This window comes from Suricata suricatta, chromosome 5 (genome assembly GCF_006229205.1).
Source record: "Suricata suricatta isolate VVHF042 chromosome 5, meerkat_22Aug2017_6uvM2_HiC, whole genome shotgun sequence".
Classification (NCBI taxonomy): domain Eukaryota; kingdom Metazoa; phylum Chordata; class Mammalia; order Carnivora; family Herpestidae; genus Suricata; species Suricata suricatta.
The window spans coordinates 88431644-88449622 of record NC_043704.1 but is presented as its reverse complement, the minus strand read 5'-3'; the positions used below and the strand labels follow the sequence as shown (position 1 = coordinate 88449622).

The window sequence follows — 17979 nt, the reverse complement described above, 5'->3', positions numbered from 1 at the left end:
TATCTGAGAATTGTTGGCTGGTAGGGGGAAGGGAGGAGTGTAACCCTATCACAGGTTAAAAATTGAGTCTCAACATCAACAAAACAGCCTTCCATTAATAAAGAACCACAAACTGGGTGATTTACAACTAAAATTTATTGCCTCATAGTTCTGGAGCCAGAAGTCTAAACTCAAGGTGCTGAAGGTGCTAAGGAAGGCTCTTTTCCAAGCCTTCCTCCTAGCTTCTTTGGCTCATAGATACACTGCTGTAGCCGCCCCACCAGGGCTCCCACTAAAGCTCTTCATACTGTCTTCCCTCTGTGTCTGTGTCCAAATTTCCTTTTTATAAGGAAACAAGCCATACTGGAATAGAGCGTACCCTAATGACCTCATTTTAACTTAAATACCTCTGTATAGATCGTATTTCAAAAACAACAACAACAACAACAACTATATTCTGAGATACTAGAAGTTTGGACTCCAGCATTATGAATTTGGAGGACACAATTCTTTTTTTTTTTAATTCTTTTTTAATGTTTTATTTATTTTTGATACAGAGAGAGACAGAGCATGAGAGGGGGGAAGGGTAGAGAGAGAAGGAGACAGAACTGGAAGCAGGCTCCAGGCTCTGAGCTAGCCATCAGCACAGAGCCTGACACGGGGCTCGAACCCACGAACGTGAGATCTGACCTGGGCCGAAGTCGGAGGCTTAACCGACTGAGCCACCCAGGCACCCTGGAGGACACAATTCAACTCAGAACAGTCATTAAGATGAGAAAGCCCAGGATGAATAAATACAGATGCCATCATTTTAGCCCTCCAAAAGTGCAGATGACCGGTAGATTAGGGTTAACAAAAGCCTTTCCTTCCCTACCTTATCAATTATCTCCCTAGCATATCCCTTCAGATAGATAATCCACTTATTTCTAGATAATCCCTTTAAAACAGAATTTAGGGGCACCTGGATGGCTCAGTAAGTTACGCGTCCAACTGGATTTCAGCTCAGGTCATGATCTCAGGGTTCATGAGTTCAAGCCCCACACTGGGCTGTGCTGACATGTGGAGCCTACTTGGGATTCTCTCTCTCCCTCTCTCTCTGCCCCTCCCCTGTTAGCTCTTTCTCTCTGAAAATAAAACATTAAAAAAAATTTAAAAACACAGAATTCAAAACAAAATACTAATTATGATGACTATGATGGCATCAACATGCAGGGATCAACCTAATTTGACTATGTGGTCCAGTGAACTGCTGTTCAGAATTCAAAGCACTCTTTTCTTCCTGCGACTGAGCTAGTCATCCCTAGCCCAACAATCTGGACCTTGGCCCTGTGACCCACACTGACCAATGGAAACTGAGTAGATGTGATACACAGCACATCCAATCAATCACAATTTCAGAGGTATTCCAAGTGTCTGCCAGCTCTGTTGCCACAAGAATGGGCATGCCCTACACATGGGGCCTGGATCCCCAAAGACGACGACCAAGAACAGAGGCACAGCCAACCAATATTCTCTGCATTTATGATATACAGGAAATATTTTAAGTTTATTTATTTTGAGATAAGGAGAGAGTATGCATGCAGCAAAGGGGCAAATGGAGGGAGGGAGGGAGGGAGCGCGGGAGGAAGAAAGGAGGGGGGAGCAAGCCTCCACACTGTCAGCTCGGAGCCTGTGTAGGGCTCAAACTCACAAACCCTGAATCATGACCTGAGCCAAAATCAAGATTCAGACTTAATCTTAAGTAAGCCACACAGGCACCCTAAACACAAATATTTTTTAAAACTACTGAAAGCAATAAACTGGTGAAAGCAAACTTTAAGGCAATTATTTTGACTGCATTTTCCCATAGAAACAAAAATGAGTCACAAAGAAACTTTAAACTGCTCTCAGTATGGGTGCCTGGGTGGCTCAGTCGGTTGGGCAGCTAACTTCAGTTCAGGTCATGATCTCACAGCTCTAAGGCTTGTGAATTCGAGCCCCACACTGGGCTCTGTGCTGACAGCTCAGAGCCTGGAACCTGCTTCTAATTCTGTCTCCCTGTCTTTTTGCCCCTCCCCTGCTCTCCTTCTGTCGCTCTCAAAAATAAACAAACATTAAAATTTTAAAAAATAATTATTAAACTGCTCTCAGTAGACTTCAAACAAAAATTTTCATAAAGAAAAAATACATGCAAATAGAGAAGCAGTAAAAATTGCTTTGCCTTCTCTTCAGGATATAGTACTGTACTCCTCAAACTGGCTATACCTCTAGGACATGCTCTAGCAACATACTAGAGAGTAGAAGTGAGAAAGAAGGTGAATGTGTCACATGTATCCAAAAGAACAATTTTTCTTGATGGCAAATAAGTTTGATCAATTTTACTTTTACTACAAAACTCACATTTGATGGAACTGAATACAAGTAATTTTTTTTAACTTTTTTATTATAAAAATTTTTATTTATTTATTTTTTTAATTTTTAAGAGAGACAGAGAGAAGAGACAGAGCATGAGCAGGGGAGGGTCAGACAAAGACACACAGAATCTGAAGCAGGCTCCCAGCTCTGACCTGCCAGCACAGAGCTCGACATGGGATTTGAACCTACAAGCCATAAGATTATGATCTGAGCCTAAGTCGGATGCTTGCTTAATTAACCAACTGAGCCACCCAGGCACCCCTAAAATTATTTTAATGTTTATAATACATGGATATTTTTTCAGTAAATTTCACAATACAAGCTTTAAAGCCTATAATCTTACATATGAACTAAAACATAACTAGGAACTCATGATTTGTTAGTTCTAAAAAAGCCATTAATGACAATCTCAAACTAAAAAGCACTCTCTATACTTTGACTACAGTCCCTAAATGAACACTGTCCCGTACAGGGAGTCAGGAATTCCCCCTGCAGGAATGGCCTATTCCAAAGCTTAGGCAGGAAGCCTGGGACATTCTGTCATGCAAGAAAGCAAGGAGACCACCAAAGACCACGGGCATCAGAGCAAAAGGAGACAGAAATGGAATTAGGCCACCTAAAAAATAGATTATAAAAGTTAAATATAAAATCCACATCCCTGGTCACCTTGAAAGCTTACTTGAGTACCACCCATTAATTACTCTAAAAATTGGTAACTAAAACATTCTAGTATGTACTTTGTCTTTCTTGTGCCAGATCTATTTCAGAATATCACAATACTGGTCTAGGAACAGTCCTTCACAGAATTCCAGCAAAATCAATGCAAAAACAATGATAATTAGAAAACAATTATTTTTTAACCCTAAGAAAATGATGAATCTAAACAATACTGAATAGTGCTACGCCCAATCGGGAAAAGTCTGATGTGCAAATGTGTAATAGGTAGATAGGCTAACAGCAACTGAACCACCTAATTAATCAATATCAGCATCACTACAAGTGAGACAACCAGATGGTTTACGCATCACGTGGTATGATGCAAATGGAAGGAAAAGAAGATATTATGATCAAAGAATTAAAAGTGAATATCAGGTCTCTACATACTACTTTAAAGAAATACAGGATAACAGTGAAATATGTTAGCACTACCACAGGGATGCAGAACTGAATTCAGAATACAGGAAATTCAACATGACAAATGAATCACTTTCCTCTACCAATAAGTGGAAGAGACTTAAATTTAGCAAACCAAAAGCAGTATGTATACCTTATTTGGATTCTGACTACAACTAACCATCTGAAAAGGTCATTTGGGAGGTAAAAGAAAAAAAAATTAATTCCCTTTACCTCTTCTAGTTTCTCATAAGGCTTGTATCCTTTCTGGACCACTGTAATACATGAAGCCTAACCTTTTCCCTATAGAAATGGAAAGGGCAGGGGAAACTACTCACTGCCGTCATTGTTAGAGACAACACGATAGGTGTTATTGTACAGGCAATGTGTATCCTAGTAATCTTCTAATCCTTACTTTGCTTAAAGATTAAGATTGTATTTGAAAACAATATTTGGGTTTGACTCGGTTCTAGAAAATAACCTCAGAGAAGAGGATTCTCTAGTAGTTCATCTAGACATAACTCAAGGTTTTTCATCAGAAATATTTACCATCAAACTGCTGATGAATTTAGTGTTTCTCAAGTATAGATAGGTACTAAGTATAAATAGCCTCCTTCCTTCAATATAATGCAAATGTATACCTATTAGGCGCTCAAATAAGTAGTTTTAAAGAAACAAAACTCTAAGGCGGAATAATGAGAGTAACTGAATGCTTTTCTTCTCCTTTGCACTCAACCTCACCTCCTTCTTGGGGAGGAAAAGGCATTTAGAGAGAAAGAGGAAACTATATACACCCATAGACATCAACTTCAAAATCAGTTTGACTTACTCCAAAAATATTAAGAAATTAGTAGTGGGGCACCTGGGTGGCACAATAGGTTAAGTGTTTGATTCCTGATTTCTGCTCAGGTCATGATCTCACAGTTCTTGGGATCAAGCCCCACATAGGGCTCTGCAGTGACAATGCAGCAGAGCTTGCTTGGGATTCTCTCTCTGTCTCTGTCTCTCTCTCTCCATCTCTTCCTCTCTCCCACTCACTCCTTCAAAATAAATTTTTTGAAACACATTAAAAAATAAAAAGCATATTGTGCTGAATCTGAAGACTGCGAGAACTAAAGGGATGTTCCTTTTTCTTCCAATATGTAGTAGAAATGGGTTCACTTTTTTTTGTCCCTGCTTTTATTAGTGGGAAAAGAAACTTTCAGGATGATACTTATAAACAACAAGCAAAAAGTAGTCAGAGGTAACAGCAACAAATGAAAGCATTCATTTCAAAATTAATGTTTTTGTTTATACAGAACATTACTCTAAAATAATACTGGCTCATACAATGTGTGGTACAGGTTAAGATTTTTTGAACACTGGTGACTCAACAAATACTACAGGAATGACAACTTATGTTCATTTAAAAAAATGCAAGCTGCCTGAAATTTGATACGTGGATCCATGTTATTCACTACTGTGCTTGTGCCTGAAATACAGCCGGATTCATTCACAAAAGGCGCTCAATCATTATTTGTTGCAAACAGTAAATAAAGCTTTCTTTCTACTAGTCAGCAAGCAGTGTTTTAGAAGACCAGAAAAGATCTCCTTTAATGACTAACATTCAGTGTTCCTTCTCATCCATTCCCACTTTGATCTCCATTGCCTCCACAAATTCAGTAACTTGCATCTCCAGTTTTTTTCGGCCAGACACTGAATGTGAAGAAAGAAAAAGGACCACCACACTCATTTCTAGCCCACCAGTGGTTCTTCCTAAGTATGGTGTTCAAATTCACCTGTGGTCAATCAGAGGTACAGACCAGGCATGCATATTTTAACACGTTTCTCAGTCATGCCAACCACGACTTGTACATCATGCCACATACTTCAAAAACTTCTCTACCTTTACATCCCATAACACATACACACACACACACACACACACACACACACACACACTTTTACTATAAACTCCTTAAATCTGTGATCTACTCACTAACTGAACAGATTTTCATAATCATCTCAAATTACTCATACTTCTCAGCATCCTTCAATCCATCATCATACCTCCAGGATCACATATATTTTCCTCCATTTTGATGCAAATATCCTGATCTGGCATTTCAACAACAAATGCTATTATAATCCTGACATTCAGTTCAAGCAGTCTTGCCAATTCCCACTCAAGCCCTGTCACTTACCTAAATTCTAAACCATAATAGGTATCTAACATCATTTGCCCCTGTAAGTCATTTGGCAATCATTTTATTATGTTTTTAATTTCCTTATCAATTTTTCCATCATGGATTTTAAAAAATTTTAAACTTCCCTCAAAGGCCCCCATCTCACCAAAAGCCCCTCCAATCTCGGGTGACTTCACTTCTTCAGTAAAAGTTATGAGTATCTCCCTTGACATTTTGTTTACTTTGAAATCTATTATTTGTAGTAGTAAAAAAAAAAAAAAAGGATACAAAAGAGAAAAACTTTATCATATAATCTGATATACTATCATATCATTAGCAAAATTACTAGACATTTTTAAAATTTATTAATTTATTTTGAGAGAGAAAGCGCAAGTGTGCATGTAAGAGCAGGGGAGGGAGGGAAAGAGAGAGAGAGAGAGAGGGAGAGAGAGAGAGAGAGGGAGGGAGAGAGAGAGAGAGAGAGAGAGAGAGAGAGAGAGAGAGAGAGGGGGAGAGGGGGAGAGAGAGAGAGCGCGCACAAGCGCAGGCGGGCAGGCATGGGGGAGGGAGGGAGAGAATATCCCAAGAAGGCTTTGTACTGAGTTGGATGCTTATCAAAATGAGGCACCCAGGCGCCCGTTCTAGCCTTTGTAGAGTAGCTTTTCCCTGCTCCAATAAGAAGTACCTATAAACAAAGATAAGAAAATAAATATTCCAAGACCAAATAAAACTATTTTAAATATTTGCTGAATTTATACAACTAAACTTAGTACTCTACTGAAAGATACAAAGGTCTGAGCAATGGAAAAGGATGGAGGGTAGACACTGTTGCCACAAGTGACTATTCCTCTGAAAGAAAATAAACGTGGGCACACATGTTTTACAACAGCAAAAAAACAAATTCCAGGTAGATTTAAAATGTATAAATTTTAATTTTAAGAGCCTGCGCACAAGCAAGCTGGGGAGGGCAATAGGAGAGCGATCAAGAGTGGATCCCAAGCAGGCTCCATGCTGTCAGTGTGAAGCCCAATGCGGGGCTCGATCTCACAACCTGCAGACTGGGTTTGCAGATGAAACCGCGACTGCCAGGGTTGAACGTGTGAAACAGGAAAAAGGCATTTTCTGGGAACGCTTTGCTAACGTTGCTGTAGAAGAAGCAAAGTGGTCATATTTACAGCCTGGCACAAAAAGAGCGTGCTGAGAGCTCCCTGCGAAGAAGAAGAGTGCGCGTCGGCCCTGCAGGCAGCGTCAGGGGCCTTGACGACCATGGAACGACTCCTCCAGAAGTCGCCTGCCCCCAAGTGGCTCCCAGGGAGACTGGAGCTGCTGCGGGAGCGGATGGACAGGCTAAGGTGGTGACACACACTCTCCGCGCGCCCCCCCCCCCCCGCCCCACGCACTGGACCGCCTCCCACTGGGTATCCCCTTTGTCAGCCTGCTCTGTCGCTCGTAAATGAGTGCGTTGATGGGACTGTGCGTTTCCTAACACAAATAAAACAACTACTGTAAAGTTGAGAGAAAAAAAAAGAAGTGCGAAGCCCAATGCAGGGACTGGAGCTTACAACCTGTGACATCATGACCTGAGCCAAAACCAGGAGTCAGGCGCTCAACTGACAGAGACACCCAGGCGCCCCACTACTTAAGGATTTTAAATAAATGTGTGTATGCACATACCTATATATACATACCTCTTAACAAAACACTGAGGCTACATGTCCCATCTAGAGAGCAAAGTCAATCTTTTTTAACCAAAACTGGAAATTCAAAAACCACAAGAAAAAATAGCTATATCTGAGTACACAAACATTTACTAGTTAAAAAGGAAATACATATCAAAGTAACAAGGAGTAAAATTACACTCGCTAAAATTAGTAGATATTTAAAAGATCTAGATATCTATTTCAGAGCATAATGTCAGGAAAGGTTTTTCCCCTATGCCTGCAAGTGGAAATGAGAAGAAGCCTTTTGGAAAACAATCTGTCAACCTCTATTACAGGTAGAAGTATCATGAACTGTAAGAATTTGACATTTTGTTGCTGTTTTTAAAATGGTCAGTCATGCAGTTCAACAAATACATGTACCTTACGACCTAGAGAAATAAAGAGATTTTTTAATGTTTATTTATTTGGGGGGGGGGTGCAGATAGGGAGACAGAGGCTCTGAAGCGGGTGCCATGCGGACAAGAGAGCCTGATGTGGGGCTTGAACCACAAACTGTGAGATCACAACCTGAGCCGAAGTCAGATGCTTAACCGCCACCCAGGTGCCTCATAATGTTGAGAAATAAAGCATAAGTTCCTAAGAATATTTATTTTAGGATCATTGTTTTAGAGTGGCAAAAAAGGAAAAAGAAATAAGGTAAACATCCATTAAAAAGGGGGTACCAAAACAAGATTGTGGTACATACATAATATTCATGGATTATACCATCATGAAAAATAATTAACTGATGGAGGAACAAAAAAATGAGTACAGTCTGGTACAAAATATAAATAACATTTACACATTTAAGTATAATGTGTAAAAAAAGAAAACTATTTTTATTATTGTTAAAAGTTTACTTTTAACCTTTTGAACCTAAAACACTTTGTTACAAACTACCTCCAAATGCAATGGGTTTTCATACTCCTTGATCGCCACTCCTGGCCATTTTTCAGCATTTAAGAATAAAATGAGAACACTCTTTGAACTTGCAATAGTCGGCTTCCTGATTCTGCCCGGTCTCCTATCTTTCGCTCATTTTTCTTTCTTCCCCAGCATGTGTACAGCTGACTTCTGTATAGCCTTCTAGTCTTCAGTCTATACTCTCCCAACTAAGCATCTCAACCACTCTAAAGATTTAGAAACCTACCATCTTCTCCTATTATGTGCCACTACACATATCCAGATCTTTCCCACTTAAGCATTCACATTCTAGCTAATGCACAAATCTATTTATATGCCTTTTCAGAATCTCATAATTCAGTATCATCCAAGGCAATTTACGTCCTTTGCTCCCATATCTGTTTCTTCTCTTGCTCATAACTATCACTGATTCTACCATTCACTGCGCTTTAAACTTTAGTATTAGGGGAGCCTGGGTGGCTCAGTCAGCTGGGCAAGCAACTCTTGATTTTGGCTCAGGGCATGATCCCAAGGTCGTGGGATCAAGCTGCACATTAGGCTCTACTCTGAGCATGGACCCTGCCTAAGATTCTCTCTCTCTCCTGCTGCCCGCCCCCCCTCATTCTCTCAAAAATAAAGTTTAGTATCCTATTGGATATAACTTCCTATCTCTGCTTTTACCTGCAATCTTATAGATTCTATCTTCTGTTACCTGTACAGCACCACATTCAGTACAACAGCCTCAGAGTCTTCTAGGTCTCCTCCTATTTTCTTCGGACACCAAGGCTTTGTAAAGCATAACTCATTAGATCATATATATTTATTGGTACCTAGTAACTTCCACATCTCACTCTAAACTGACTAGTCAGGCATTTAAGTTTCCCATTCTATGATCTTGAAGTATCTACACAGCCATACAATATCTTTTTTGAATGTACTTTACCCATAAGGTGCATATATTCAGGTGTATCATTTAAAACCCCTGCAGGGGTGCCTGGGTAGCTCAGTTAGTTGAGCATCTTTGTCTCAGGTCATAATCTCCTGGTTCATGTGTTCGGACCCTGCGTCACGCTCTGTGCTGACAGCTCAGAGCCTGGAGCCTGCTTCATATTCTGTGTCTCCCATTGTCTCTGACACTCCCCCCTGCTCTCGCGATCTCGGTCTCTCAAAAAATTAAAACAAAACAAAACAAAAATGCAGTTTTAGTTCTCTGTTCCAGCTACAAGTGCTAAAATTCTTCTACTCTTGAAAGGTCACCAACATCATAGCTGTTTTTGTTTTTTGTTTTGGTTTTACTCTTCTGAAAACCTGGCAGTAGTATAAGATTATCACACTAGAAATGAGAATGTTGAGGTCTTCTTTCAAATGCTATTGGCTTTTGACATTCGGACATTAAATCAAACCCCTGAGTCTGCTTCTTGTTCTGTAAAACACAAATAAAATTAACCTACATTCATGCCTAGCTGTGAGGTGTGTATGGAAAACCAATTATAATTTAAGTGCTAATGCTGCCATTATATTACCTTTTCTTACACATATTTGCTTTTTCAACCACAGATTATAAATATTCACTTCTTTTTTAAGTTTATTGATTCACTGAAAGAGAGAGACGAAGAGAGTGCTATTGAGGAGGGGCAGAGAGAGAGAGAGAGAGAGAGAGAGAGAGAGAGAGAGAATCCAAAGCAGGCTCTGCACTGTCAGCACAGAGCCCAAAGCAGAGCTTGAACACATGAACTGTGAGAACATGACCTGAGCTGAAATAAAGAGTCAGCTGTTGGACTGAGGCACCCAGGTGCTCCACAAGTTACAAATATTTAGAAGTCTATACTTCCTATTTAGCACCTAACACATAGTATCAATTCAAATGTTTTTTTAAAAAAATAGTTCATAAGTCATAAAATCCAGCTCTCCCATTCCAGCATAAGAAATACAATCCACATACAATTTATATATAATTATGCATTGATTAAGAAAGAATCTCAACCCTTCTTCCCGCAGATAAGTTTTCAGGAAAACTACTATCATATGACATTTCCACACCTCTGATGTAGTTTACCTGACACCCAATTAGTTATCAGTACTCCTTTAAAATGGCTGATAAATAACTAAATAATAACTAAATAGTTGAAGAATGCCAAAACCTTTACAGTATATGTAAGTGACGTGAACTATCCGCTGACCGTGATGGTGGTGTCCTGTCCATTCCAGCATTCATAGTTGGGCACTAGTGCTTTATTTGCCCTAAAATTATAGAAGTTGATACCATGGTTATTCCAGTGACATAAGACAACAGATTAAAAAGATAAATATATAAGAGAAATAGGTTAATTTTCATTAAGCTGAAAGATCGTGGTTTTTTTCTACTCTTTCACAAAAGCAAAATTAATGCTGGCCAATGTTCAAAAAATTCAAAATAATATGGAAAGTGGAGTGAAAATGCTTTGGTCCTACAGAAGCCTGTGAATCATAAACTTACTATGAGAACATGAAAGTCCTTGAGGTACCCTCCATGTTGTATTTTAAACCAGAAAACAAGAAAGCTACCAAAAAGTAGTAGAGTCATGTCTAAAGAACACAAGAATCAACTTGAACAAGCACTCACTAGCGAAAAATGGGACAATCTGAACATCAATCCAAAGGCAACTCAAAAATCTAAAATGCAAATATGCTTATCTAAATCCATGAGTTCACAGGATAAACCACCGTTACTACAACTGTATTAACATCACTGGCTGATATTTCTTGGCATATTATTATTTCACAAAAAATTGCTCTCATAGCATATCTGCTCTTAGATGTTGTATCTACGCTCTTGTACATAGTTGTTATTCAGTTTTTTAATCTAAAGTTAAAACTCCACAAAATCATCCCTGTCATAAATTTTACCTTACTGTTGCTATAGTGCCTGGTAAAGCTACAGTGGTTACTAGTAAGAAGCCTTATTAAGAGTTTAACTCTTAAAAATAATGGTTGAATGCCAAGAAGAAGTAGTAGCAAAATAAAGTAACTGCACTATATTACGGATTAAGATACATATGGGTAGGAGCGCCTGGGTGGCTCAGTTGGTTGAGCAACCAACTTCAGCTCAGGTCATGATCTCGCAGTTCCTGGGTTCGAGCCCCACATCGGGCTCTGTGCTGACTGCTAGCTCAGAGCCTGGAGCCTACTTCGGATTCTGTCTCTTTTTCTCTCTGCCCTTCCCCTGTTCGTGCTCTGTCTCTCTCTGTCTCTCAAAAATAAATAAAATGTTTAAAAAAAATTAAGAAAATAAAAAGATATGTATGGGTAAAAAAGGAGAGTAAGTTAGACAGGAATGCTGAATAGCAGTTGAGTAGACCGGCAAATCACTTTGTGTGTCTAAAAGAAAAAGCTCACCCTGTACGTGATGTTGCTGAGCTCCATAAACAAACATCGGGCAGCATGATGTAACAGAGTACTGGACTGAGCGAGGGGACCTCTGTTCTAGCCCCAGGCCTCAATTCCTCATCTGTAAAATGAGGGTGCTGAATTAGGTACCTGAGAGGGCTCCTCTAGCTTTAACAATGAGGGATTCTATGGACAAATTCCGAAAGAAGCAATAAAATGTAGGACTTTTGTTAACAGTGAAGTTTAACTGTTAACTGGAAACAGCAGGTGGGAACAGAGATGAAAACAATTTTCCTAAAATTTTAAACTTCAAAAAGCAATTATAAACTTATAACCGCTAGAAAGGTTTTTACAATATACCTGTCTTAGGAGCAAAATCATCTAAATTGATTAGTAATGAGTGACCAAATTACGACCTGAAAAAAACCTATTCACCTTTGGCCAGTCAGATTGCCCAAGTAAATCTAAAAACCGTGCAGAAACACTTTTGGGCTAATGATTACGTTAAGTGGTAAAAGTGCCTCCTAAGTGTCCCCAATTAGGTAACTGCACAAAAAGAGGACAAAAAAATGATTAAAGTAAGTTAAACAAACATTTAATTTTATTAAGCAATAAGACAATAATTTTGTTTGTGATATCCTTCTTTGTTCATGAGTATATTTCCCCCAAGCATATTTTTTTATTCTGACTCGCTCTGAAAATAGAACATGGCTTCTCCTTCTGGCAAAGCTAATTGAAATAAACCATTTCCCCCACCCCAATGACACAGAGAAACATTTCAAGAGTGTCTTTCAGTTTTCTACACTGAAAGAGAAATAAAGCTACTTACTACCAGTAACAAATAATAGAAAGGCTCTGGTGCCTCAAAAAATTAGTGGTTTTCTAACTGCAATTGCCTAAGTAACGTTAGTTGCCTAATCCTAGTAAATTCTTCTGGGTCTAATAAATGGAATACTAAATTTAAGTTCATAAATCAGGGGCCATTCTACTTTATTATTATTTCTTATTTCTTTTTTTTTTCTTTTTTTTTTTTTTTTTGCTTACACTGATGCTATGGTTCTTAACTGGCAGACTTAAAACTCCAGAGAAAGGAAAACCAATAAACATACCTCTATAATCAAGAATCTACCAAAAATCTACTCTTTTAAAGAATGCATCCATATCTTTTTTTTTTTTTTTACATTTATTTATTTTTGAGAGATGAGAGAGACAGAGCATGAACAGGGGAGGGGCAGAGAGAGGAACACACAGAATTGGAAGCAGGCTCCAGGCTCTGAGCTGGAGGTCAGCACAGAGCCCAATGTGGGGCTCAAACACACAAACCACGAGCTCATGGCCTGAGCCAAAGTTGGACACTTAACCAACTGAGCCACCCAGGGGCCCCAGAATCTGTATCTTTTAAAGGATGTAAAGACACAATGAAACATTCAGTAGAAAAAAAAAAACTTGTTTTTTAAAGCTTGTTTTATGCAAATTACCTAAAGTGATTATAAAATAAATGACATACACCCAATTCTATTCATTATTCATTTGAGCATTTCACCTTGGCAATATATTGCCTAATAAGTTATTCAGAATCACTAATAAAATTTCTCTCTGGTTGGCAGAAACAAAGGCAAAAATAAAGCAGTCTCGATAATAATGAAATTTGTTCCTGGCTAGTCTTAAAATGGTGGTGATATCCATAGGTCTTTGAGATAAAAATCTGTGTAACAAAATTTTCCATTCCACTGAATTTATTTTCCATTTTAGTTAAGATATTTTGATTTACAATCCTAATGGGCTGATTAAAATAAGCTCACACTTAATGGCAAACAACAGAAATCAGGATGGATATGCAAAGCATCCTCAGGGCTCTATTTTGAGTATAAGCTGTTTTCAGCAATTTTCTCCATCTACTTTACCACCCCCCCAAGACTTTTTCAGAGAGACTTAAAACATTAAACTTATTTACTGACAATAATATTAATGATAAAATACCCCAGCCATATTGGTTTAGTCAATATTATACAGCTGAAAATAAACTCCTGCAAAAAATCAGGACTGAGAAACCACTGTCTTGAGTAAGATATTCTCCTCCAGGAAGGGTTGGCATCAAGATCAGCAGCTAAAGGAGAATCTGAAATTTAAATAACTAGTTGATATGTCACATGAAGCCCATTGGATTGTTCCTTGCTAAATTTCTTTGTAGGACATAAAAAGTCAGTACAAGGTTCAATTTGCTCAAAGACCAAAATACCTCATTTAGATATCAATAATACAGAATTCTTGGAACAATATATATGGCTACAGCGAAGCACAACACAGCAGCACATTTTCTTTGAAAAAGTTCTGATACCTAGAAATGATAATTCTTTTTATATTATCGCAATACAATTGGAGAGAAAAAGACAAAAGATCAAAAGTAAGTCCAAATTTGACTATACTGATCACTAAGAAAATATGAAACTCTATACCATAATTTCATACATAACAATTTCATGTAACTTTTATTTTATTTTTTTAATGTTTATTTATTTTTGAGACAGAACATGAGTGTGGGAGGGACAGAGAGAGAGGGAGACACAGAATCCAAAGTTGGCTCCAGGCTCTAAACTGTCAGCACAGAGCCCGATGCAGGGCTCAAACCCACAAACCTTAAGATCATGACCTGAGCCGGTCAGAAGTTTAACCGGCTGAGCCACCCAGGCTCCCTGTAACATTTATTTTCTAAAATATATCTAATAACTTCTTAATTTTGTTGGAAATTCTCCTTTTAGGACTGGGGAAGAAAACAAAGGCCAATAAAAAAAGAAAGTAAGTTGATCAAATTAATGGCTAAAGATCCCACATCTCATGGCACCTGGGTGGCTCAGTCAGTTAAGCATCTGACTTCAGCTCAGGGATCTCACGGCTCATGGGTTTGAGCCTCCTGTCCAGTTCTATGCTGATGGCTCAGAGCCTGGAACCTGCTTCGGATTCTGGGTCTCCCTCTCTCTCTCTGCCCCTCCCCCACGTGCACTCTGTCTCTTTCTCTCAAATATAAATACATTAAAAAATTTTTTTAAATCTCACATCTCATAATTACATTTTACATTTTAATATTAATGGTTTTACTTTTCTCTTATCCTCACCTACTTACAATTTATTTTGATATACACGTTTTGAAAATCTAGCCTTTCAGAACAGATTTCCTAACAGTAAATAAACTGAAGATAAGAAATGAATTAGTATCTTATAAGCATTATACTTAATATTGGATTTTACATTTTTAATTTTTTTAATGGTTATTTTTGACAGACAGAACACAAGCGGGGGAGGAGAAAGAGAGAGGGAGACACAGAATCCTATGAACTGTGAGATCATGACCTGAGCTGAGGTTGGATGCTTAACCAACTGAGCTATCCAGGCCCCCATGGTTATTATATTTTTATTAGCACTACACTTCGCTCTCAAAACTTTGTAAGAGAACCACCAAATTTTTGGAATAATGGCCATTTGATTTTTAATCTAATAACTCAACATACTATACCATATTCCTAAAATACAGATATTTAAAAACAAATTCTAATTCAGTCTAATAATTCTAGCATAAAAATCATGCATCATTCCTCTTGATAAATAAAATGCACTTAAAAGGATGTGTTCTAAGAGAAACTTCGTAAATGATAAATGGTCAATTTAAAAAATAGAGAATCAAATAACTGCCTCTAAAATAGTATTTTCAAAAACATATTCAAAACAAGCAACCCCAGGGATTCCACCTCCCATTCACCATACTTGACTCTGAGCATACTCTAATTATGTATCCATCCCCTCAAAATTTATAAATGATCTTAATAAAGCCTTTGCGTATCACTTTGAAGTAATCAAATTATTTGTATGGATATATTTTGCCTTCTTACTTTTATTGTTTATATTTACCTTTCTGCATCCTATAAAGCTCAGAGCCCAGAGGCAGAAAAATGTCACTCAAAATTTTAAAATACTTTCAAACTTAAAAATATCAATTTTGATAAAAGCTACTAACAACAACCTTTTTTTTTTTTTTAATGTTTTTAATGTCTATTCAGTTTTGAGAGACAGAGAGAGAGCATGAGCAGGGAAGGACAGAGAGAGAGAGAGGGAGACACAGCATCCAAAGAAGGCTCCAGGCTCGGAGCTGTCAGCACAGAGCCTGAAGCAGGGTTTGAACCAAAGAACCACGAGATCATGACCCGAGCCAAAGTCAGGCACTTAACCGACTGAGCCACCCAGGCACTCCTAACAACATCTATTAAACAGGAAAGTGGTTTAGAAAAATACTATTGTGAAAAATTTCAAACATACAGAAAAAAACTCAAGACTGTATAGAAAATATTCACACCACCAAGACTTTAAATTAACATTTCCTTGTATTTGTCTTATCATTCTCTTCAATTAATCTTAACTTCTGAAGCATTTCAAAATATGTTGCAGATCAGTACATTTTCCCCATATATACTTCACCTTCTCTATCATTAATTATAGTAAGGTATTTAATACGGTGTTTCTTTCAAAGAAAAATTTTATACAAAACAGATTTCAGGCTTATCATTCAATGATATATACATACTCAAGTAACCCAAATCCCTAACACAATACAGGGTACTACCTCACCCTAGAAAATTCCCACATGCCCATTCCCACTTAATCTCTGTCTCCAACACCCATGCATCCATTTCTAAGCCCTGCCAACCACTTTTTTCCCCCAACATTGTTTTGTTTGCCCTACCCCAACAGAGTACATAAATTTGCCTGTTTCAGGGGCATCATTGAAATGGAATCATAATTATGTCCCAATTTTATGTAAGGCTCTGTTTACTCAGCATTATGTTTCAGAGATTAATCCACGTTGCTGCAGGTATCAATACTTTGTTCCTTTCTATTGTTCAGTATTACTGTGTTATACATACCACAGCAGTTTATCTATTTTCTTGTTGACAGGCATCTGAACTGTTTCCAGTTTAGGGGTCAGCGACATATTTGGCAGAGTTTATACACAGAATCTGGTATTCCACCACTGTGGTTCCTTCTTTTCCGGAAGTTCCTCCCTCTTCCTCCTGCTGGACCGCCATCACCCTACAGCTGCTGTGGTATTTCCAAATTTGATCTCATTCCTCAACCAGTAAGACTGCAAACTAACCAAGAGAAGTCTGCCTGAAGCAAAACACCAGGCAACAGGAGAAACTCACCCAAGGCCATTCCTTTTTTTTCAAAGAAACCTCTAAAAAAAAAAAAAAAAAAAACCTGGTTTCTACTGGTTTTTGTTTGCTCTACAGTGTCCTCATGTTTTTTACATATTGCCCAGAGATTGAAGTCACAATTTGTGGGAGGATTTGTTCAGTAGGATCTCCATTTTTAAAATTATAACTCCCTATTTTTCTACTTTAAGAGCTTGACTGATCCAGTCTCTTTCTATCCAAAGAGCTAAACTAAACCAAGAAAAGGCCTCTGGGAGCTGCAGCTTAGGAGAGCTGGAGGAGGGAATCCTGTACAGGAACCAATACAAGTCCCAAAGGCATCCCGACACATGTATGAAGAACACACTCAAAGAAGCGAAGGTTTGGAGACCTTTAGATAGAAGCCACGCTGCAGGTCCCACACTACCCTTGTGAGTGGTTCACACAAGAAGCAGAACCAAAGCAGCAGGGCAAAGGCTTTGAAAACTGAACTGGCGCTGGAGACTGACAATGCCCAGGCCACAAACACTGAGAGCTTGCAGTTCTCATGAACCCAACCATGCTCATCACCTGCTTTAATTAAAAAAAAAAAAAAAAAAAAAAATAGACATTCCCCTGAGAAGATACGACAAATTTATTTTACATACAGAGAATCAGGAAATCTGACCAATTCTCAAAGGAAAAGACCAGAAGAGATGCCAATCTTGAGATTATCCAGATACGAGAATTATCAAACTAAAATGTTAAGGCAGCTATTTTCATCTATCCTCCCCAGGGTGAAAGTATACGCTTAATAACGACAGAAACACAGAAGTTCTCAGAAGTACAAAGTAAAAAGAACCAAATGGAAACTTGACAATGGGGAAAATTTTAGGGAAAAAAATGATTTGACAACAAGTGTAGACAAAGGAAAGCAAGCACAGAATAACTGATTTCCCAAATAAGAAAATAACACAAATAAATAAGAAAAAAAATCTAATCTTAATAAAAGAAAACTTCCCTGACATTTTGCATCTTCAGCACTGAATAGTAATGGGTGGGAGGACTGGGGGGCCATCCACACACAACCTAGAGATCACCAAGATCTCTAACTGAAATGCTTTAATCCTTATTCTGTCTCCTCCTGAGCTCCTCTGAAAGCGCTCATGATTCACCTTTGAAAAATATTCTGATTCTACC

General features: G+C 38.3%; 1 protein-coding gene across 6 annotated transcripts in view; it reads right to left on the bottom strand.

Annotated features, from left to right (window-relative positions):
* Positions 1 to 17979, bottom strand: part of TBL1XR1 (transducin beta like 1 X-linked receptor 1) — a 176140-nt gene that overhangs the window by 59364 nt on the left and 98797 nt on the right. Inside the window, exon 1 of one of the 6 annotated variants that reach the window (XM_029939856.1) lies at positions 10435 to 10454. The exons of the other annotated variants lie outside the window; for them this stretch is intronic. The gene's annotated coding sequence lies outside the window, so the exon portion shown is untranslated. Of the gene's footprint in view, positions 1 to 10434; positions 10455 to 17979 lie in introns of those variants that run through there. 6 annotated transcript variants of the gene reach the window in all.